This window comes from Sphaerodactylus townsendi, linkage group LG08 (genome assembly GCF_021028975.2).
Source record: "Sphaerodactylus townsendi isolate TG3544 linkage group LG08, MPM_Stown_v2.3, whole genome shotgun sequence".
NCBI classification, from domain to species: Eukaryota; Metazoa; Chordata; class Lepidosauria; order Squamata; family Sphaerodactylidae; genus Sphaerodactylus; species Sphaerodactylus townsendi.
The window spans coordinates 78345744-78370062 of NC_059432.1; positions in this window are offsets into that span (position 1 = coordinate 78345744).

Consider the following 24319-nt stretch of genomic DNA (forward strand, 5'->3'; position numbering starts at 1 on the left):
GGGACTGTAGCTCAGAGGTAGAGCACATAATTTGCATGTGAAAAGTTCCAGGTTCAACGGTTACTTAAAGGATTTGGATTAGGGAAGACTTGCTGCCAGCCAGAGCATCAAGTCATGGACTACATGAGCCAATGATCTAAGGCATTATAAGTTGTTTGTATGTTCATTTTTTTGTTCCAATGTGAGACCACACATAAACTCACTTACATCAGGCAACTGCCCACTCTCACATGTCATCATAACCTCCCACCTAGATCCCCATCATCTTTGCAGGCAAATAAGACTACAGCTGCAATTGCTGTGGCATTACAATGTGCAAATAATCATTCTCTCATGCTTGAAAACTTTTATATTCTAGGCTTCAATTACTGTCTTCAACTGGTTCAGTTTCATTTCTGTAACCATGTGATAACCTTCATTAAAATCCTAAATTGGCTTTAAAAGTTAGCACAAACTTTCTGTTCATGACCCATTTTGAACATATATGCTCCTTAAAATGAGTCAGATAATTGGTTTCTCAAGGTCACTGTTGTTTTCTCCAACTGCAAGTGCTCCATGGGTAAGAAGGATTCATCAGGACTCAAGGTAGGTAAGAAGGATTCATCAGGACTCAAGATAATGACAATTCTCCTGAACACCAATTGATTGCTTGGAATGGGTGCAGGTAGGATAATTAATGGTCTGCTCTGAGTGCTGATTAAATTACCTTAGAGAGACACAATGGAGATTAGCTAGCCCCATTGTTTAGCCAGGCATATCTAAGGGTCAGGCATACCTGACCCTTTAGCTAGGCATACATAAGGGTCAGGGTAAAGTTCAGCTGCCAGCCACCTTCCTAGTTGACACATAAGATGGAACCCAAACATTCTCTGAGAGACAGTGTCTTGCTCTTAGGCTAGCCTTTGATCCTCCATGGCTTTATGGCACCCCTTAGCAGGGGGAATGGTCTGGCTGCTATTGGGGTGAGGTAACATCTTGGGGACTGAACCTGGGATAGAGTGCATGAAAAACAAATGTTCTACTACTAAGCAACAGCCTCTGCCTCTTCTCACCTATCCACTGTCATGTCCATTTCCCATGACCTTCATTCCACCTCCAGCACTTCTAGAAGTTGAAATATCTCCTATTTCCAAACTATTTTCTGTTTCTTTTATGCTAAGAATTGCCTCACAATTCCTTTAAATGCCTCTTTCAGACCTTTTGGTCCACTTTTCTTTCCCTAAGAAAACAAACTTAAGCACCTGTAACTGGAGTGAATATATACTCCTCTACTATTTGTCTACTCTGCCTCCTCTTCCTCTCTTTGTTGTCTGCTCTGTCTTGTAAGCTCCTGCAGACAGAGGCCTCTTGGTTTTATAACGTTCCATGCATATTGATGGCACTAAATTAACAATAGTAGTAAAAAATACTTCCCTTGCCTGGTCCAGTACATAATGTGTTGTTGTTTTTTTAAGAAAGTCTGTCATTAAAAACCTTAATGGTAAATTCTGTGTTTCACTTTTATTAATCCATGGAATTAATCACATTTTATTGCCCAACCCATATAAATATATGTAAAAATTAACATCCACCCCTTTTCTTCTTCTGAGATCCATTTAAAAATTGCATTTTATTACAAGCCTTCTGGAACATTAAATTGGATAGATTAGCTTGATGTCGGAAGCTGAAAGCATTCTGCTCACATCATGCTGTTCTAACAATCCCCAGCTGAACATGATATTTAGGAAATGGAAGTAGCATAGTGCAGGCTTTTCTGTGTATTTTTTCCAACAGAACTACCCTTTGTTTTCAGTAGATTATTACTCTTTTGATTCACAATAGGAAAATGGTCCTTATTTGATTTCAAATGCTTCCTTTTATAGGGCATTTCAAGAGCACAATGCTTATAACTTTGTCTCTAGTATTTAACTTGATTGATAGTCCAAAGAAACTGATGAATTCAAGGTCTGCAAAGGTCCTACAGTGAAATCCTTAAAAAAAGTGACACCATTCCAAGCACATGGACTTCAATGGACTTAAAACAGTGTACCTCTGCTTAGGCTTGCACTGCTAGAATTTGCTAGGGCTAGGCTGAAATCCTTGGAAGTCAGCCCCATTTAATAAAATGGGACCTGCTTAAGTTCATTCTCCTAGTCAACAACATTACATCATAACAACATATTAATCAATAAATTGTTTTTGGCTGAAAGATTCTCACCTATATTTTTTAAGGAAAATATTTTCTGCCTATTAACATTCCCAAGAATCTCAAAATGCTTATTCTATCATAACACATTATCAATACCAAGGATACTGTCTATCCCCATCAATCTACTGCAAAGACAATGAGGTGACTCAGTAAGTCGGTTTTGCCAATGTAACATTTTGTTTCCTTGGGAATCTGTTACTTCCCTTCTCTACTTTTTCTGTATTTTAGTTGCATCTTTTCTGTTATTTACATTCTCAGCACATGTTAACAGTGAAGATTTTCACCCTTAATCTTCCTACTTCAGATATCATTTTGTTCTAAGACTGTCCCCAAAGAGAAATGTTACATAAATTAACTTTCTCTTTTTTCCCAATATACCTCCATGTGCTTCATTTTCAAGCTCTCTTCAAGCCTTGATCTTTTTGTACCAGGCAGATCTGAGAATTTGACTGAATCAACTCTTTGGAGTACCTGAAAGTGGGAGTGAAAGGCAGCCAGCAATCTACCAGATTTCTTATTCTTAAATCTCTTTTTGTTAACATGATGCACATTTTAGTTTGCCTTTCTTCCCATGGCTGAAGGAAACAAATGCTGTATTATTTATTAAATTGCATAGAATTAAATGAAGGGATTATTTCAAAATATGAGCTCAGTGGAGTGCCCTTAAATAGTGCCTGTGTTGCTAATAAAATTATTTGAATGTGGGGTTCCACAAAGACTTTTTAAAAACTGCTTCTGTCAAGATACAAATCACTGTTGCCACCCAATAACTGCTTTTTAATTTCAAGTAAAACTTCAGAACTTTCAGTAATGGATGTCTCATGTAACATGTACCTTTGCTCCCAGGCTATTTTATTCCTTGGCCCTTCAGTTTATCAATCTCCAGCCTTTTGTTTCCCCAGTATTACCCATTCCATGTACAGATTTCATCTGAGTCTTTCTGTGCCACACTTTCTTCAGTTATCCTGCTTCCTTTGTGTGCTTCACATTCAATTTTCTAAGATTTACAGTTCTTTTCTTCAAGACTTTGGGGGAGGGTGCCAAGTTTCTCAACACTGTGTCTCCCTCAGGAGTTTGCTTCCTGTATAGCTTCACTCAGGATGAATACTGCTTAGTTCACCTGCTTCCTTCAGCTGCTCTGCCATGGCTCAACGCTATAATGCATGTTTTGTATGCAGAAAGTCCCAGGTTTATTCACTGCTTTTCTGGCTAAAGAATGTCATGCAGCAGATGACAGAAAAGATACTTCTTTATCCTACAGTTTGGAGAATTGCTACTTGTCAAAGGAGACAATACTAAACTAGATTAACCAATAATCTTATTTGGTATAAGGCAGCTTTGTATCTCTCTATATACATCTAGGAGCAGCAGTGGCATAGTGGTTAAGAGCAGGTGCACTCTAATCTAATCTGAAGGAACCAGGTTTGATTTCCCGCTCTGCTGCTTGAACTGTGGAGGCTTATCTGGGGAATTCAGATTAGCCTATGCACTCCAACACACCAGCTGGGTGACCGTGGGCTAGTCACAGCTTTTTGGAGCTCTCTCAGCCCCACCCACTTCACAGGGCGTTTGTTGTGAGGGGGGAAGGGAAGGTCCTTTCCGAACAGGCAGTAAAGAGCACCCCTTTACAGCGTCCCTGGGGAGGGGTTCACACGGCCACCACTGCTGCATCGCAGCAGCACCAGCCTCACAACCCCTGAACCCCACGTGGGTGGAATGCGCCATTTCCCCCCTTTCCCGAACCCCCCTTTCCCGAATGCATCGCACAGGCCAGGGGACACACCTCCCCGCCCTGCGACTCCAGAGTTGTCACGCCAGAAGGCCAGAGGGGACGGTAAGGCGTTCGGGAGACGGTGTAGCCTCTGTACAGGCTGCACCATCTTCCCCACCCCTACCAGGACCATCCGTGTGAACGGTCTCGGGAGGCTGCGTCGGCGTTGTTTATGCTGACGCGCCCCTGCAGCGTGGCCATGCGAAAATGGCCGAAGAGAGATTGTAAGCCCCTTTGAGTCTCCTACAAGAGAGAAAGTGGGATATAAATCTAACTCTTCTTTTTCTAGAGTTTTGTTCCTCTGGGTTTTTGTCGTCATACATACATATGTTTTCTTAGCCCTAAGTTTCATAGTTAGTTAGTTAGTTAGTTAGTTAGTTAGTTAGTTAGTTAGTTAGTTAGTTAGTTAATGTATTAGTTGCCCTTCCCCAAAAGGCCCAGGGCATTAAGTATTAAAATAACAGTAACATACAGCATTAAAATAACAGTAATTAAAATTAAATAAAAATAACAGTAATTAAAATTAAAACAGTAATTAAAACAGTAATTAAAAACAAAGACACCGGTGGCGATAAAAATGCTCCATAATAGAAACAAATGAAGAGATCAGTACATAAATACAGAGATTCTCTGATGAATTAGGATGTTCTTGAATATTCTGTCATATACTTTTTATGTATGTATTTATTTATACCCCACCTAAAACTAGCATCTTTAGGTGACTTACTTCCCACCAACAGGTGGGGGGGGGACTCACAAACAGTGACCCTCATGATCTTCTGGTTCCTCACTAAACATTGTCTGCAAGCATAGCCCATGTTTCTGGATGTAAAAATATCTCCCATTTTTAATTAATTTTCTAAGGAAAAATTTTAAACCTCACGTTTAATGTTTTGCCATGTATTAACCAACATTTCATATTCAACAGCTTGTACAGTTGATATTGAATGTGCCTGCACCTAGTTTTATAACTTCGTTATTAGAAGGGAAACAGTATTAGATTTCTCTTTCTAAAAAAACTAAACAGACATGACGAGGAGAGAGAAAGAGATTAATTTTCCACTTGTTCGCATCAGCTTTGTCAAATACCTGCATGCCATATCCCTGAGGTTGTCTTCCCACATCGCTTTTATGAGACACTAAAGTCCTATTTTTGTCAGGTCTGGGTCTTGGATCCATTTATAGCTTTGGAAAGGTTAATATACAGTGTTGTCTCTGAGCAACAAACAGATGTTCCTCATTCCTTCTAGAACCTCAACAAGACCACATGTTCTTCAGTAAGAGGCAGTATATTACATTATGCTATGTACTGTTTTCCAATTATTCTAAACATGGTGGTAAAGCTGCACAAATCCTTTAATCAAACATTCAGATTGGAATTTGATTTCAAAAATTAATAATAGAGAAGAGTAACAGCAGCATTTATCATTGGCCCTTTCCACACAGACCAGGATGAGTCTCTATGGCCGTTTCTGCACGGGCCCAAAACAGTGCCCTAGGGACGGTAAAAACACTGTCTCTGGAGTGCCATGCTCCACTCAAAAAAACACCGGGAAAATGCTCCTTTCCTAACTTGCTAAATGAGCGAGTTATTTGGAAAACGGCATCTTCCCGCCTGTGCCATGCGAAGGGCACTGGCATAAGGGTGCCACTTTTAGGCACTGCCTATTTGTGTTGTCTGCTTACCTTTTCTTCCCTCCAAGTCTCTGGAGGGAGAAGGGACATGCCCACGAATGGGACATGCCCATTAATTATGCCAGTACCCAGCCGCTTCTGCCGCCAGTGCAGAAATGGCCTATGGATTTCCTGGTTCTGATTGAATTAAGAAGAGCGTTCTCAGGAGGGCAAGAGAAGGTGATTGCACCATGGCAGGAGAATATCCTGGGTGAACCAGAGGAGTTGGCAGAGTAGAGGTAGGCTGGTAGGAGACATTCAGCCAAGATCAGTGAAAGTAATAAAGTCCACCTGGTGGCACAATCATGAGATCTTTGTGAATTGAAGCTCTTTTGCCCAACTATTTCTGTAAGGTTCCAAAATCTTCATGCTCTTCACTGTTGGATCTGATTAGAGTGACTGGAATTGTCCTTGCAAGATAGAAAACAAGAATCAAAATGCATCAATTCAAGAATGAACTAAAAATGTTTATTGATTTATCAGATGATAGAATTAACTGATTTAAGGAATGGAAAAAATGCTAAGCAGGCTGATTTGTCAGTCCTAGCAGCCTTCTTTGAATTGGGACGTTGCTAGTTCCTAAAATGCCTGCCAAGGTGCAAGCTCATGTCTAGGAAGTGGTCCTAATCTCTGTCTGTCTTCCTCTCCCTCGCTTCTGTTCCCAGTACTCTCTTGTTCCTTCCTTGTACCAAAGTGGAATTATCTATTCTGGCCTTTTCCGCACAGCAAATGTAAAGAGGGTTACAGCCAGGATAAATGAATCCAGCAAGGCCTGGGTCCATTCGCGTGGCTGGCTGTCCCGCAGTCAGCAAACAAATTGGCCAGGTTGCACGCCTTCGCACAGAGGTGCATATTATTGTTTTTATTTACCTCACATAGATGCATAGCATGCATGAGTGAACCCCCACAGCTGTCTGACATTATGACCCTTTGCGCCTGCATGGCTACGCATGGCTATGTGCCTGCATGGCTATGGATGGGCACTAGGAAATTAAAAAAAGAGGAATGTGCAGCCGAAAAAAGTGCCTCCCTGCCTGGCCATTCACTCAGAAGTGGCTACAACCTGGGATTTTTTAAAAGACTCGCAGATAGTGCAATTCTTGAATAACACATTTTGGGTGAAATAATGCAGGGCAGGCTTTATTTAGGGGTGGGATCCGTGTAAAGTCCCCCCCCCCAATTATTTTTTACCATTGTTGTCCCAGGTTTATTGGTCCATGCAGAAAGGGCCTCTGACTCATTTGGTGAATGGAATCACCCACCCAGATAGCTATTTCCTCTGCTTCAGTGCATTGTACATTTCCTATTTAATAAACTCTACTTCTGATTTTTTTTCTTTATCCTTTTTAGGCTCTATGTAAACTTTTAAACTTTGCATACAGTGATCCTTGTTTAAAACTGGTCCAACTCCTCTGACAGCTTGCTGTACAATAATATCTGCCTTCTTGCAGCCAATGACCAGAGAAAGAGCTGAATTGGTAGGCAATCACTGGCAAGGTCTCCAGTTCAAAAGAGGTCTACCTGCACAATGTCTTAAGTTTGCATGTCTTTCACCCACATGATAACAATTACAGAGACTACTGCACTATAAACATCTCTATACACAAAGACATTCAACGTAGGGTAGAGTTTCTTTTGCTTACCTAAAAACCTTTCAGTAACAATGGTTCCACTTCAGAACATTTGCAGTATTTAGCATTTTGACATGGCTCAGGGAAAGATATTGATTATTATATTTATAACTCCATGTTCCTATTAATAATTTGCAAAAACCACCAAATACGCCAATAATATAACAATATAGATAAAAACAGAGTAGGCAAAATTAATGTATATCTGAGCATGCCTTTTTCACACAAGAATTCTGTGAACAACTATCCCTTTTTATTTCATTTTGTTTACTTGCATGGCTGTTGTGTGTTTTTTTCATTTCTGAGTAAAAATATAGAAGTAAGTTTGTGAAATTTGGTAGTTTTACTAAAGGGGGTAGACATTTTTATTGATTGTCATATGCATGTACCTTGTTAAAATATTCATCAGTAAAGCCATTGCTAATATGCATTGCTAATATGCATTCACAAGGCTGCCCTATGTGCAACAATACAATGTGGAAACATCATAAGGCAAAGGGCAGCCAAAATCTCTTTACACAAAGATTTCAGTCCAGCAGCACCTCAGAGACTCATACTCTGAAAATCTTGTTAGTCTTAAAGGCACTACTGGACTTGAATCTAGCTTTTGTGCTGCAGAGCAACATGACTAACTTCTGAAACTTGTTTTCACATTACTCCCATCGGCAGACTAGTACAATTAAAGGGATTACACATTTCAGTCTACTGATTAAACAGTATTAAATGGTGGTATGTCACGCCATGCCCCTTTACAAAATAGAAAAGAAAATGTTTTGAAGTCACATTTATTCAACCAAGTGAAAGAATAAATGGGATAGAGAACATGAATCCAAAAGATGAATCCAAATTGTACAAGGAAAAACAAATGGATTTATGAAGGCATTCTATCTCCCTGGTGAGAAAATCCAGGAGGTGTTAATTGTGAATTGCATTTCTCTGCAGCCTTAATGGAGCACTCAATCCTTGGCTGTTTGAATTTTCAGCAAAAGGAAAAAAAAGAAATGAGTCTTTCATGAGAAACAATCTCCAACTACTCCAACCCACTCAGAATTCATAGTTATGCTTAATCTGATGCTTCTCTGGCTCATTTACAGGCAATGTTGGCACGTTGTGAATGCAAAATCATTTTAATAGGGGATCCCCTGGGAACGGGAGCAAAAGTTTTGAGCATTTACAATTTTACAATGAAGTATGGCCAGCTGTTAGGAAGCCCGTACTCCACTGTGGCGGCTTTCAACAATGAAGCCATTGGCATGGATGTTTTCAGGTCAGCAATCTGTAAAGGAGGAAACTAGACAACCCAAAGAATGAAGGACAGGATCAGTTCAAACATGGAAACAGCAGTGAGGCATAAAGTACCTGTCAAACCCACCCCAGCCAGGGCTGCCAAATTTCTCTTGGTCTGAAAGACATCCTGCACCATTATTTCAGCATATTACCACACCATAGGGCAATCCATCTTTGGAGTTTCTTTTTACAGTTTTGATTCAGAAAAAAAATCCAAAACAAAACCTGAACTCAGCATGGAAAACTCTGACCCCTTCAAAGGTTTTAGCTCAATATAGATATAACTTAATTGTATAATTCACATAAAGTTAATGCATAAGAAGACTGAAAATACAATACTGTTTAAATCTCTGTGGGAAAAAAGGATTTGTTAAAATGATGTTTATAGCACAATTGTATGGTTTTGTTGTGCCAGCCGGAGAGACTGTAATATCTGGGTGTCCCTAAGATGGCACACCCTGACAATGATAGCCTAATCTGATCTCGTTGCCCCGGTTAGTATTTGGATGAGAGACCAACAGGGAAATCCAAGGTTACTGTGCAGAGGAAGGTAATGTCAACCACCTCTGTGGTCGCCTGCCTTGAAAACCCTATCAGGTTGCCATAGATCAGCTGCAACTTAATGGCAAAAAAAGATGGTGCATCTTGAAAATACAACTGCGTTGTGGGTTGCACTGTGATGGCATGGTTAAGCTAAGAAATAACGTTAGACTGATGCTTGTGGCCCATCTGATTACTTCATTTTGGTAATAAATGTCTCTTATCAGTCTGCAAAAGGTAAATTGAAATACTGTCAATCATAATTCAAATTCTACCATGCAGGAAGATGTTTCTTATCCTACTATCATTTTCTGTCCTCTTCAACTTCTTTGCCCAAAATACCATTTAATGCCATTGGTTGTCACAATCCATGTGATTTCTACTAGTATCACAACTCTGACAGAAAAATCCAAAACAAATTTACATTTTCCATGTCCATTAACTTCAATGGACTTAGAAGGGTATAACTCTACTTAGTATAACACTACAAATGGGATGTAAACAAAATCACTGGAGTCATCACATGAAAATGATGCAGAACAGAGTCTCAAGAAACAAAAGGACATCAGAATGCTTCAAAACAAGGGAAAGTGAGTATTTTTTCAGTAGTTTGTTTGCAGGCATTAAATATAGGTTTTAAAAAGTGAGCTTTAAATTAAAGACTATTCTATGAAGCTCTACCTATGAGGTATGTGCATACTCAATTAGATGGGGTCAGGTTCAGGAATAATGAAGTTTAAACAACCAAAGCCAAAAGGTAGAACTTTATGAGAACAAAATGGGGTCACCTGCAGTGTAGTTATGCTCTTGTAAAGGACACCTTGACAGAAGAGAGGAAAATCTGTCATACTAATGCTAATATTTCCTGACAATTAAAGTTTCAGTAGTCTGATTCTCTATATTATGTGTCTTGTGATGTCTCAGCAATAAAATAATTTAAATGCCCCCCTGCCAATTCTCATCCTACTGTATTCTCTGTTCTTTTTTTAAATTACTTAATTATCACACTTAGATAATGTAAATACTATACTTTGGCTGCCTTAAAGAAATCCAATTTTGTATGTTGGCACCATCTCTGAGTGTGAAACAATTTGCAGTGAGGAAAGTGCTGTCTTCTTCTGAATGGAGCCAGAAATCTTGATAATGTTCTGTTTTATGTGAGAGCAAGCAATCTTGTGGGGCTGCCAAACCATTCAGTCCTCATTCTAATTTTACAGTCTTCCTACTGAGGCATTGCTAGAATCAAGGAAAGTGCCGGGGAAAAAATTACAGGTGGAATGAAAAGTAATCTGCCTCAGGGAATAATTTTATATTACTGTGGTATTACCAGGAAGCCCACATTGCAAGCATGGCCCATTGCACTTCACGTTCTTTGAAATTCAGAAGAATAAGAAGGCCCTTTCCCATCAAAGCTCATTTCATTCCCCCATATGCCTATGTTGCATAGTGGCAAAGAGATAGAGCTGTAAGGTAAGATGTGCAAACCTGGCCTTTTTTCATTTCTTGTTCATGTTTTGTTGTGACCCAAGGTTTTCTCCCATTTGAACTGCAGGTGTTCGTGATTGAATTGTTACAATATTTATGCTGTTATAATGCCAAGGATACATTATCCCCATTTAATCACAGTTTATGTGCCAAAATAATGTAAGAAGAACTTTATAATTCATGCATTTAATAGGGGAAATGGGATATGATGAAACAGAAAATGACATAAAAATAAAGATTTGTGTGTTTAATTAGCACATGGGAGAAACAAAATCAAAATCTAAATTTTGGAGTTGAAATAGTGGGGTTGAGAACTCCATAGCATCTCAGCCCTAAGCCAGAAAGTCTCTTGTTAAATTTCAACTTCTCTAGTAATTCATGAGGTAGCCCCTTAGGCCCATTATAAGCTTTGTGCCTCAGCAGCCACCTGAAGTAAAAGGAAAAATAATCCTGACAGACATTACAAGATTTCAAGGATTACTGAGATAACATGTCAAACAATTTGAAATCTAAAACAATTATTATTATTACATTTTGGCAACCTGGTGGGTATACCCATTTTTTTTTGCATTGAGAAGAAGCAGCACTAAGAAATCGGACCATTTTTTGTATGTTTGCTTGAGTAAATGAACAAGGATTAAATAGCATGATAAATTTTCAACATGGGCAGTCTTGCTATGAAAGAGTTACCAAGTATGTGTGCCATAATCATGGAACTATTCAGCCTCTTCCTTAAAAGCTTCTAAGTAAATTCCAAAGAAATACATATTTTGGGGTGGCTAGTATATGAGCAAAAATGAATCTATCTACTTCAACAGGAAAACAATGGGCCAGTATTGAAAACTTTAGAGTCAAGTAATCTATGGCTGTTTCTTCCCAGGCAGCATGGGTTCACGTAATCCATTTCAGTTGCCTGTGTCGACATTTGCATGGTGGGTGCAGGAACGAGCTGAGATCATTGGAATCCCAATGCCAGAAGGCGGCACAGTTCTCACAGGAATTGCTGTGTTTCCATGTGAACTGCGCAGCTGAGAATCCACTCCCCAAGAATCCCCATCCATACACTTACTGGCACAACATGGCAGCAGCCTATTAGAGAATCCATTCTAATGGTGGCCACCTGAGGAATCCACTATAATAGTGGATGGAAGGGGGTGGGAATTGAAGAAGAAGAGTTTGGATTTATACCCCACCTTTCTCTCCTGTAAGGAGTCTCAAGGTGGCTTACAAGCTCCTTTCCCTTCCTTTCCCCACAACAGAAATCTTGTGAGGTAGGTGGGGCTGAAAGAGTTCTGAATAACTGTGACTAGCCCAAGGTCTCCCAGCAGGAACGCAGGAGCGCAGAAACACATTTGGTTCACCAAATAAGCCTCTGCCACTCAGATAGAGGAGTGTGGAATCAAACCCAGTTTTCCTGATTAGAATCCACCTGCTCTTAACCACTACACCACACTGGCTTTCAGTGCTTGCAGCTTGCTGTAGTTCGCACAGGCAAGTAGGAAACATTTGAAATCTGAGTGAAAGGGAAAAAGTCGTTAATTTAGTGACTTTCATTTAACCCAGGTTCAAGCAAATAGAACATTTGGGGGGCAAGTTCTATGGGAACTTTCTCCTCAAAACACTTTTTAAAAGGGCCTGAACCCATTCAATTTAGCCTGAGTGGCAGAGACTTCCCTGTGTGATATACCTCTGAAGATGCCAGCCACAGATGCAGGCGAAACGTTAGGAACAAGATCTACCATACCACGGCCACACAGCCCAGAAAACCCACAACAACCAGTTGAATTTGGCCATGAAAGACTTCGGCAATACACTGTTTAAAATGGCTGCTATGATTTTATAATCCTTCAAGTCACCCCTTAAATTCTATAGGAATGAGTTCCTAGAGATAGCTTCATCACATTAGAAATATTGCCTAGCAATCTGCAGTCTGTTACTACTTTGGAAACAAAGGCTGCGTTCAGACAAGATAAATGTGGTTTGATAACCTTCTGGTTTGGCATGATGTCTGAATACCAGTTGCACAAGAAATGTTAGTTGGTTGGAGTGTGCTAAACTGGGGTAGTAATCTACAATTTGTACCTGGATTGTTGAATACTATCCTGTTTTATACTAACTACAGTTAGTTTGATATTTGCAGACCTCTCTGTATGTTCAGTTGTAAGAATAAAGAAGAACTCTCCTGGATTAGGGCAGTGGTCCATCTAGTACAGCATCCTGTTTTACACAGCAGCCAACAAACTGCCCAGATTGACAGTAGACAGAGTCTGGAAGCCAAGGGCTTCCCCCTAATGTTGCCTCCTGGCACTGAGATCACTGTGAATATGGAGCTCCACTTTATTTCTCACCCATATAAAGGCAAACATGCTGAGCAGCCTACAAGAGCCTAGTTTATCTAGCTGCGCGTGCTTTTTGACGGCATTGAGCATTCCCACCTCCTTTCTCAGTTCTCTTTCGAGCCTTCTTTGCTGCCTCCTCCCAGTAACAAGTCTCTTGTGGAAAGCTCTTGGTGCTTACTCCCTCTGGTATCACTGAAATGCAACATGAAACTGAGCATTCTGAGAACTCTCATCTCTTGGAAAATGCTGTTCATTCTGTTCATTAATTTTTCATTCCACACCACATTGTTCATTATCAATTCCGTTCAGCTAGCACAGATCTACAATTAATTTTGCTATGTTTTTTTTCTTTGTGCTGCTTTCTGTTCTCTCCCAGAATCAAACAAAATGTCTTTCTGTAACAGAAAATGAGCACAACAGGGTTGATTGATGCAAGTAATATACAACACGGTTTTGGAAGAGGAGTGTTTTAGGATTGCATATTACAGGCTTTTTATTCTTGTTTTTTCTGTCTTATCGTAGATTTGTATGATTATATAAGCAAGTAAGATGAATTTGTATGTATAATGTGTGAGCTCAGTTCAGAATTGTATTTATGCATTGTAATCCTTCTTTTCCAAAATCAAAGCATCATTTATACGGGAATGTCTGCACCAAGTTGTCATTGCACAAAAGAGTAAAATTTTAGTAGATATAAGTCAGTGTAGCTCCACTGATTTTAATGAAGTTATTCCTATCTATGGCCGTTTCTGCACAAGCCAGTGAAGGGGCTACACACATACATGATACCAGTGGAGCCCCAGAGCCGTTTGCACGCTTCCATGCAGGCAGCTCCAGAGCTGCTGCAGCTTGCAGAGGTTTCACACGGAGGCGCTTACTTTTTGTTTTAAACTTACCTTCTCTTCCCTGCACAGTTCCACAGGGACAAGGGGACATGCCCCCATGGCCATGGCAATGCCTTGGAGGGTAGTGTCCCCTCATCTCTGTGGAGCTGTGCAGGGAAGAGAAGGTAAGTTTAAAACAAAAAGTAAGTGCCTAAAAGCAGCCCCTAGATCAGTTCCTAGTTCTATTATGGTTTTACTGCTAGAGCATTGGAATAGGTGACCTAATGTTGACAGGAAGACCTAGGTTTAAATCATCACTCAGAGGCCTTGGGCCAGTCACTTTCAGCTGAGCCAACCTCACAAGGTTGTTGTTTTGATAAAACAGACTGGGGGAAAGATATGTAAACATCTTTGGGATCCCACTGAGAAAAAAGGCATGGTATATGCACTTAAATACACACATAGATAAAAGGGGTCTTCAATCAGTTTCTCAAAGGATACATGTACACTCAGCACAATGACAGATGGAAAGAAGAGGTGGATTTAGCTCAGAAGACTCTCGGGATCCTTTTTGTGCATGCAAAGCCCTATCCATGTAAGTGAAAGAGACAGAGTCATGTCTACACATCCTGAATCTGAAAAAAGGGTAAGCTAAACATCCAGTACCTTTTTTTAGTCTTTTCCTTCCTTTGCAAAGGATAGGAAGTATCCCAATCACATTGGCTCAACAGCTGAATGTCTCTGACTAGACAGTTTGCGTTTGCTGTCAATAGTTATGACTACCAAGAGTCACCATGGCCTCCTGGAAAAAGATTTCACCTGTGTTACACACCCTGTATGACCCTGAGCCAAACCATGTGCCTGATTTTGTAATTTTAGATTTTTACATATGTGCACAAAAATGGAACACATTGGATGAAGTGGGCTGTAGTTCACAAACACTTCATATCATCATTATGGTAAATAAATCAGTAAGAAGTCTATTTAAGTTTATCCTTTCACCTTTACCTAGTACAAAAGCAGAGGCAATTTGATAATTTAGTGATGCTAGATGAGAAATACTATTTCTAAAAAGATTATGTCATTTGTCATATATCATGAAAAGTAATGTCTACAGTATCAAAGTCCTGTTTACAAAGGGATATTAGATGTCTCACTGATACAACAACAACCCACTGCCTGAACATTGTTTAATATGTAATTTGAAGAGGGAGGGGGAAGAGAAGATGTTCTATTCTACATGCATAACCACTGATACAGGTTACCATACATATAAAGGGGAAGCATCTTTTTATTAATTTGATAGATCATGGGGAAATATTATTTCTCTCCCCCCCACACACAAATTTCTATAATATTAACAAGGGTTTATTGCTACACTACTTTTAAGTTGATGCTAAGTTACTAGCCAATGATTAGAAAGGGGGAGGGAGAAATTGGGGAATATTGTGAAAGGAAGAGAGCAAACCGAAGAAAAGGGAAAGGTGAGGAAAAGAGGAAGAGAAATTTAGAAACAGGAAAGGTTGTTTTATTTTGTACAGCAGATAAACAGAGCTACAGTATATCTTTGTAATTTCTGGCTAAGCAGATAAAATAATGGAGCTGGGTGGAAGGAAAGGAAGAAGGTAATGACTGTATCAGTAATGAGTTAGTGGGCTGGTCTTTCCTCGCTTCAGTATTGGCTTAGCTGATGGCCTTAGCAGGATCTGATAAGCAAGGCTTTCTTTCAGCTTCCTAGTACACATTTTTGAAAGGCCAGTCAACAAGTCAGAGCAACTGCTATTCATTGTTTTCTGCCTACCCTGTGCTCCTAGTGGTTGCAGTGTGGAACTGCATTAAACGAAAATAAATCAGATGAATTCTGAATGCAGCATAATGCTGGCTTCAGGGGCCCTTCAGCTGACTTGGCCCCTGGACATTTTGTACCCCACCCCCCCCCTTCTTGGCAGCTATGCCAGGCCAACAAATCCATGCAGTGACATCCTAAGAAATACCTTTAGAGCAGCTGTCTAAAGTACTACTACTATCCCATTACATTAAACATGAGCATCAACTCTCTGTCTTCACTGAATGTACTATTTCCCATGAATTCTTTCTTTGCACAGTAGCTCAAACAGGAATTTTTTGCTACAGCAAACTAAATCATTTCATGGTGTAAAGTAATTAGACTAGCACAGTGATTCATAGTTACCTCAGTAACCTTCTACTAATCTGCAGGGTTTTAAAAAAAATCAAGCTGAGATCTCACTACAGGCCCAATGCAAATAAAGAGAATATTTAAAGACTACAGTGATTAGATATAACAGGGATAAAAACTATGCAGTACAATTTCAACTCTGTTTCAAGATGTCAAATAACCTTTGTGACATATCAAAGGTCTACAGGACATAAAGCAAGCAAGAGCTTTTCTAATTCCATTTAATAGCATTAAATCTGAAATGAAAGCTTATTTCCAGGCTGTAAAGTAATGTCTTGGTAATATTATTATATTATCCTCAAAGGATGAATTCCGATCAGAAAGAACCCCAACATTTTTAATGGAAGGTGAAATTGGATCAAATGAAACAAAGAGGAAGGTCAAAAAAGCGGTAAGACCTGCATTCCCTGTTTTATCCATGTCTAAATTAGTAAATGTATAGTGCTTCTGAGACAAATCTGGACAAATGCAAAAATGACTGGGACCAGAAAAATATAATTTAGTTCCATTTTCCTCATTTTTAAAAATTGAAGTACATTGCTCATGCTTTCTTAGAGCAATTTACCCTGATGTGAACAATGCATAAAACCAAAAGTTAATGCTAATTCTTACATAAGAAGTACAAGACATGCTGAAAAACTGGACAACCCCCAATATTTCTCCTAACGTCTTTTACTTTAATCAGTCTGCTCAAATGACTGATGGATCTAAAGCAGGGCCACACTAAAGTGCAACCACCAAAATATTTAATCTATATATATATATAAAAATGGAACCATGCGTCTGTTGCTTCGAGAAAAACCCCACACCTGCTGGCCCAAACACTCTGAAAATTTCACAGACACTTACTCATTCCCCCGACTGTGTTATTACATACCTCCCGCTGTCAGACAACATACCTGAGCCAGGTAAAACATCTTTTTCCTGGCGCACCAGGCCATGAAGCTGCATGTGTGTAACTGTCACCCTTAGAATGTTCGTGCCCTTAGAATGTTCGCTCAGATGGCCAGATATGAGCAGTGAAAACAGGCAATAACTTGAGTGAAAGTGAAACACATACACACGTTGCTGTGTGAGACGTCAGGTGGGGTTCCCCCCACATGCAGGTACCTTTCACTCTCTGTGCCTCACCCACTACTTCCACACAACACACCTACTCTCATACATATTCAGCGGAGGGAGAGGGAAGGGACGGAGGGGGAGGGGGAGGGGGAGGCATATAAGGGAAGAGAAGTGAGGGAGGGGACAGAGAGTGAGGGGTGGCATGCAAGGGAGGGGAGGGAGCGGGCCGAGCATCTGGATATGACCCACCCACCCTAGCAGAGGGAGACAGAAGGGGGGAGGGGGAGGGATGGCATGCAAGGGAAGAGAGGGTGGGAGAGGGAAGGGATGGAGGGGGAGGCATGCAAGGGAACAGAAGTTAGGGAGGGGAGAGAGTGAGGGGTGGCATGCAAGGGAGGGGAGGGAGGGGGCCCAGCATCTGGATATGACCCACCCACTCTAGGAAAGGGAAAGGGGAGGGAGGTAGGGGAGGAGTGCCATGCAAGGGAAGAGAAGTAAGGGAGGATGCGGTCACACACATCAATGACATCGCACAGTATCAGCCTGTGCGTTTCCATGAGCACGTCCTGCTGGCCTCTGCAATTGATTTGCTGCTACTGTTCCTTTCCCATTTCACCACAATAAGCCACAGCAACATGTGGCCGGGCCCCACTAGTATTTAATAGATTTCACTTATCCTTTAAAGTAGGCAGCAAAAATGTATACACATTTCACAGTCTTTACAATCACTGATTTATTTGTTTTTCTTTAAATTGGGGTGGGTGAGTACCTTCTTTCCATTATCAAAAGACTCAACCAGACTCAACCAACCACAAATAATAGACAATGGAAAAAATGTGATGTATGGAACCTATACTACTAGACTCACAAGAGCATATTGTGCTCTTGTGAGTCTAGTACTACTAGACTCACAAGAGTCTATACTACTAGACTATAGTGAGTTTATACTACTAGACTCACAAGAGCTGGATTACTGTAACTCGCTCTTGTGACTGATCCGGAAGTTGAAGCTGGTACAGAATGCGGCGGCTCGGCTTTTGACGGGTGGTGGTTATTTAGATCATATCACCCCCATGCCGAGCCGCCTGCACTGGCTTCCAGTGGAATTCCAGTTCATTTTCAAGGTGCTGGTATTGACCTTTAAGGCCTTACGTGGCATGGGGCCCATTTTCAAGGTGCTGGTATTGACCTTTAAGGCCTTACGTGGCATGGGGACCGCATCACCCCTTATGTCCTGCATAGACCGCTGCGTTCGGCAGCAGCGGAACTGCTGGAATCCCCTGGCCCTGTGATGATGTGGCTGGCCTCGATCCGGGCCAGGGCCTTTATGGCTCTGGCCCCTGCCTGGTGGAATGCTCTCCCTCCAGCTGTCCAGGCCATGCGGGACCTTGGTGAGTTCCACAGGGCCTGTAAGATGGAACTGTTCTACCGGGCCTTTGGTGGGGCTGGCTACTGATCTACCGCCCCCCACTGAGGCTGCCAGTTTTACATCTTAGCAGGGGCTTGATTCCATCTTCGGCCCTGCCTCTCCCCTCCTGGCTTTTCAATCAGCCACTTGTCTTTAAATTTGCTTGCTCTTAACTTTGTTTATTTAAATTTCAAATAATTGCTGCTGTTGGAAATTTGTTTTAATGGAGTTAAGTTTTATTTATGTATTTTATGTGCTGTTGTTGGAAACAGTTGTACTGTGAGCCGCCTCAAGCCCTTTGGGGTGAAGCGGCCTGTAAATCCAATAAATAAATAAATAATATCCTATTGGAAAGTGGACCTTTATTCAATCTGTCCTTCAACTCAGGTGATGCCAGATCATTCAACTGGGCCGTCATATAGGCTTTCCTATTCTTGGGAAAGGTTAGCAGATTTTGATACTTCGATACTCTGGCATACCTTGTGGGAAAATATCCCAAAAGAGGGTGGAACAGATTCTCTATGTGATAAAGTCAAGCTTTCAAGTTGTTTTATAGTATCCATGGAGAATACTGATTAGCCCATTTATCTACCATTTGTTTCCATGGTGACTAATAATAAACATTCTCAAAACACTGTATGTTGAAGTTGGGGTTTGTGTAGCCCCAGCCTTACCCAACACTGAAAAGTAGAGCATCAGGCTTTCATTTCAAGAACATTCATTGCTGATTTAGGTTGCATTGCTATATTGGCAACACGTTTAAGTAAACCTGTAACCCATCTTAAGAACTTAAGCAGAGGAGTTTTAATAATACATTGCATTAATTCAAAATGAGTCCCTTACCTTAACCTGGTATGAACTGCCTTCCTCATCTGAAATGAAACTTTACAATTGCATTAATTAACATCATCCATGTTACTTTTAGCCATTTCCATCTGAGAGTTCCAGTTCAATCTGGCATTAAACAAAATGTCTAAATGGAAAACACTGTTAAACTTTTTGGACACCAGTGATGTTGGTCCATGCAGAAACGGTCTATGAAAGTACTAATGAAGCTCAATGCAGTCAACTCTTTGGCTGTTTCTGCATGGCATCGATGGGGGTTGGGTCAGCGCATTCCGCGCGGACCCAACCCCCCGGGACCATTCGCACGAACGGTCCCAGAAACAGCCGGGACGACAGCGCCGTGGAGCGCCGTCACCCAGCCGACCTGGCATGTCCCTGGCCCTCCAGCATGTCGCCGAGGCCTGAAGACACGCCCCACTTCAGCGTCGCAGGGCAGGGTGGCGTGTCCCCAGGCCTCAGCGACGCGCCGGAGGGCCGGAAACAAGGTAAGTGAAGGGTGGGAGTGGGGGGGAGGCGCCTGGAAGCCGCTGTCGTTCGCACGGCAGTGGCTCCAAGCCGGCGTATCCAATAAACCTCGCTTGCCAAGCGAGGTTTGGAAACGCTGGCTTCGCGCCGGTCGGGCGGCGCGAGGGTGGCGCGGCTGCGCAGCAGCTGCGCCCCCTGTGCGAATGGCTCCCTGGGGACGGCGTTTTTGCCATCCCCAGGCTGCCATAAAACGCCCGTGCGGAAAGGGCCCAAAATACGCCAGTGATATGTGCCTTAAAAATTTAATTTTCTGTGAACTGCTGCTTACTACCACAAAAGCTGCTGATGTGCTCCAAGTAATGGATGAATTCTTTGCAAAAAATGGACTTGATTGGAAGGCAAAATTGAGTTTTAAATGCACTGATAATTCGCCTTCTGTGCTGGGAAAATTTTTTTTGCTTTGGAGCTTTGGTGAAGGCAGAAGCCCCACAAATAGCGACACTATATTTTTTTCTGCATTGTCATGCACTGGCATCAAAAACTCTTTCTTCAAAGCTGAAATCAGCCATGTCCACCACTGTACAAGTAGTAGACTTCATACCATCTCAGGCTTTGAATCACAGCCTTTTCAAAATACTCTGCCAAGAAGTAGGAGCCAAACATGAAGTTTACCTATATCATACAGAAGTGTGCTGCCTTTTATGTGAATAAGGCTTAACTCATGTTATGGAATTAAGAACAGAGATAGCTATATTTCTTCAAGAAAAAGAAAATAAATTGTGTGAATAATTTGAAACCCAAACCTTCACTGTGTCCTTGACCTATCATGCAGATATATTCTCACACTTGAATGACCTCAGCATTTCAATTCAAGAATTAGAAGTCATTGTTTTGGATGCAAGTGAGAAAGTTGCTGCTTTCAAGCAAAAAGTGGAACTTTTGAAGAGACAACTGGTGAAATGCAATTATGCAAATTTTCCTACATTGGAAAATGTTCTTTTTGAAAAGAATTTTACAGAGAATGTCCCAGAGTGGATCCAAGGTGATATTTTGAGTCATCTGGACTCAAATTTCATGGACTCTATTAATGATTATTTTACTCAAAACAAATTGATTATGACATGTGGATTTAAAATCCTTTCACATTGAGTTTGGACTCTGTGAGTGATGTTGATATGCTGAAGGATGACCTTATTGATTTGCAGAGCAAAGCCTTGTTCAAGCAAAATTTCTTCAATCAAAATCTTGATGAATTTTGGTGCTCTCAAATGGCTCTATATCCTGATCTGGCAAAAAAGAAAAGCTCTTTCAGCTGATGGGAATTCTATTACCCTCTGTATTCTTACATTGAATGTTTTGTCTAAGTGTAACTAAATGGTTCTGAAGATTTGAAATCTGTTAATTATATTATCTTTTCACTTCCAGGATGTTCTCCAAATGCATTTAACAATCTGCCTTTCATTGGGTCAGGCTAAATTCTTCTTTTTTCACTAATTAAGGACTCCTCCTCTAAAGCAGTCTCTTCTCTTTCCTGTATGCTCTTTCATACTGGGGGCTCAACATAATACCCTACTTGATTTTGAATTCTGTTCTAGAGATCAAAATTGCCTGCCCTGGTGTAGTATTGTAGTGGTTTAGGGCTGTGGAGAACCAGATTTGCTTCTCCATTCCTCCACATGGAGCCTACTGGGTGACCTTGAGCTATTCACAGTTCTTTCAGAAATCTCTCAGCCCTGCCTATTTCACAAGGTGTCTGTTGCAAGGAGAGGAAGGGAAGGAGTTTGTAAGCTGTTTTGAGACTCCATGGTGGATTCTGCACGAGCCATAAACAGTGCCCCTGGAACAGCAAAAATGCCATCCTGGGGGCACCGTTCACATGGCTGCTGCTTCCAGATTGAGGAAGTGCTGCGCTTTCCCCTCCTGAGCCGCTGTTTTTGAGACTCAGTGAGCGAGTCTTTTCAAAAACAGTGGCATCCACTCGGTGCCAAGCAAACAGCACTGGGTGGAGGGAGCCATTTTTCGGCACACCTTTTTTTACTTACCACCTCTTCCCTGCGTAGCTCCATGGGGACAAGAGGACATGCCTCCTGGCCCCCGACCCCTGAGGGGGCATGCGAATGGTCTCGGGGGTGCACCAGCATCAAGTATGCCAGTGGATCACTGCTCTTAAGGCCCGTGTGAAGTGGGCCCATGTGTCTGAGAAAGGTGTGGCATAAATCCATTCTTGTTGTTGTTCAAAATGAGATTGAAACAATACATAATATTTTAATCATCCATAATCTTTGATGTTGTATAACCAAGGCTTTCCTACATCCAGTCATCATTAGATAATTAGGATAAACAGTAAAGTGGTACAAATAACATTTCTGTGGTGTAATTTGAGATAGCAAGTTGAGGAAGAAGAATGTAAGAACCCAACTCTCATTAATTGGTCCATATATTATTTGAATTTATGGCAGGTCAATATATTTGGAAGGCAAATTGAACATATATACCCAATTTGCTTTCACAAGCCATTTTGTACTCTAATTTATAAATTGTCCTTGATATGGATGGATTGTAACTACAATTTTAAGGGGTCTTTTAACATGGGATACAAAATGGGGTTAGTGTTATGCAAAACCTCTACAAATACTGGGCCATACTGTAATGAAATATCTTATTTTCTTGGGCCATTCTGTGATGAAACATTAAATTTTCTCTTCACATTATTCCTCTATTCTTGCCTTCTTATTCTATTACCTCTATCCAGAGAATCAAGAACATTCCCCGATATTGCCCCTTTATATGAGAATAAAAAGAATTCCAAGAGTAATTCTAAGTTATCTTGTATTTCCAACAAGGAGGCAGCCATAACCATCACCTGTGATTTAAGTTTGTTCTCTGTTACTCTCACTTGCTCTAAAGAGCGTCTCTTCTTATTTCTTACATTATTAGCTCCACATTCTTTGTTTTCCCCATTCTCTCCCTATAAAGTTGTAAATTGACTAGTAGTTGGTATAGTAAGGTAAAAAAAAGGTAAAGATCGTCTCCTGTTCAAGCACCAAGTCGTTACTGATCCATGGGGTGATGTCACATCATGACATTTACTAGATAGACTATGTTTACAGAGTGGTCTGCCATGGTTTTCCCCAGTCATCTTCACTTTACCTCCAGCAAGCTGGGTACCTATGAAACTGACCTTGGAGGCTGGAGGGTTAATTCAATCTTGAGTCAGCTACCAAAGGCCAACATCCACTGGATATAACTCAGGTTGTGAGAAGACCTTTGACTGGAGTTTTTCTGCTTACCACTACTGTCAATTCTGAGTTCTTTCCCTACAGAGAGACTGGAATGTTCAAAAGGATTTCTTCTCTACTTGCTCACATTACATTCTTTCTTCGCCACCTCCACTAACCCATTTTAGAAGCTGGAACTAAAATAACTGAGTAAAGTCTGCTAAGCTTATAGATCAACCTGCTACTCCCCTATCTGGAAAGGAGAAGGAGAAAATAAATTGGCTATGCTATGGGCAAAAATAAAACCAGGTAAAATAATAGTACCATGTAAACTATGTACTCTCCAACACAAAATTCTATCTAAGATCATCTCAGAGTTCAAAGAAAATAAATGAACTACAAACTTCTTAAGCACTTCACCAGTTCCCTACAATTTGGCTCCTGTAGATAGTATTGAATACAGAGAAGCGTTGTTTGCTCCTTCCTATGAAGGTCAACATTCTACCTAGAGTTTCCTAATAAGCTCCAAGGTCACAAGTTAAAGTATAGTTTTGATTGCAAAACATAGAAAATAAAAATAATTTTTATTAGAACATTCTGTTTTTTAACTGTTACTGACATAAAACTTGAAAGGAGAGTGTAGGAGGCTATGCCTATCACTCAGATAAGCAAATTCCCATCGGCTAGCTTTATCAGCCATATTACTGAGATGAAAAGTAAACCAAGAGTCATGGACGAAGGAGTGTCCTAACTAAAATTTAACCAGACCAGGATATTTTCTTACTGACTCCTCACTAACTTCTTTCCTTCCTAATAAGCACAGCTGAAATCTTTTTTGGGGAAAAAACAAAAACAACACATACACACTCGAATAAATAAATAAAACAAGGCATATTCTCCACACAGCACTGGAACAGGAAAAACTCCCCTAATATCTGTATCTTGGAGCCACTGTGGTTTGGTTCATTTGTATATGATATCTTCACGCAAACAGTGGACATGCCTCTAATAATAATATATTTATTTATATCCACTTTTCTCCCTAATAAGGGCCCAAAGTGACTTACAATGTTAATTTCACCTCCACTTTCTCTTCACAACAACCCTGTGAAGAAGGCTAAGCTGAGAGTATGTGACTGGCCCAAGATCATCGAGCTTCTATGGCACAGGGGGGGTTCAAACATGGGCCTCCCAGATTCTAATCTTACACTTTAACACTACACTGCAGTGGGGATTTCTAAAACAATAATCTCCAAGGATATTCATGATAATCCTATGAATCTCCACCATTTTGGAAAAGGCTACATCTATATGCTCAAATTAGCATTGACTTCCAAATGGATCCTGAATTCCATTCAAGACATAAAATAGTAATTTATATTTG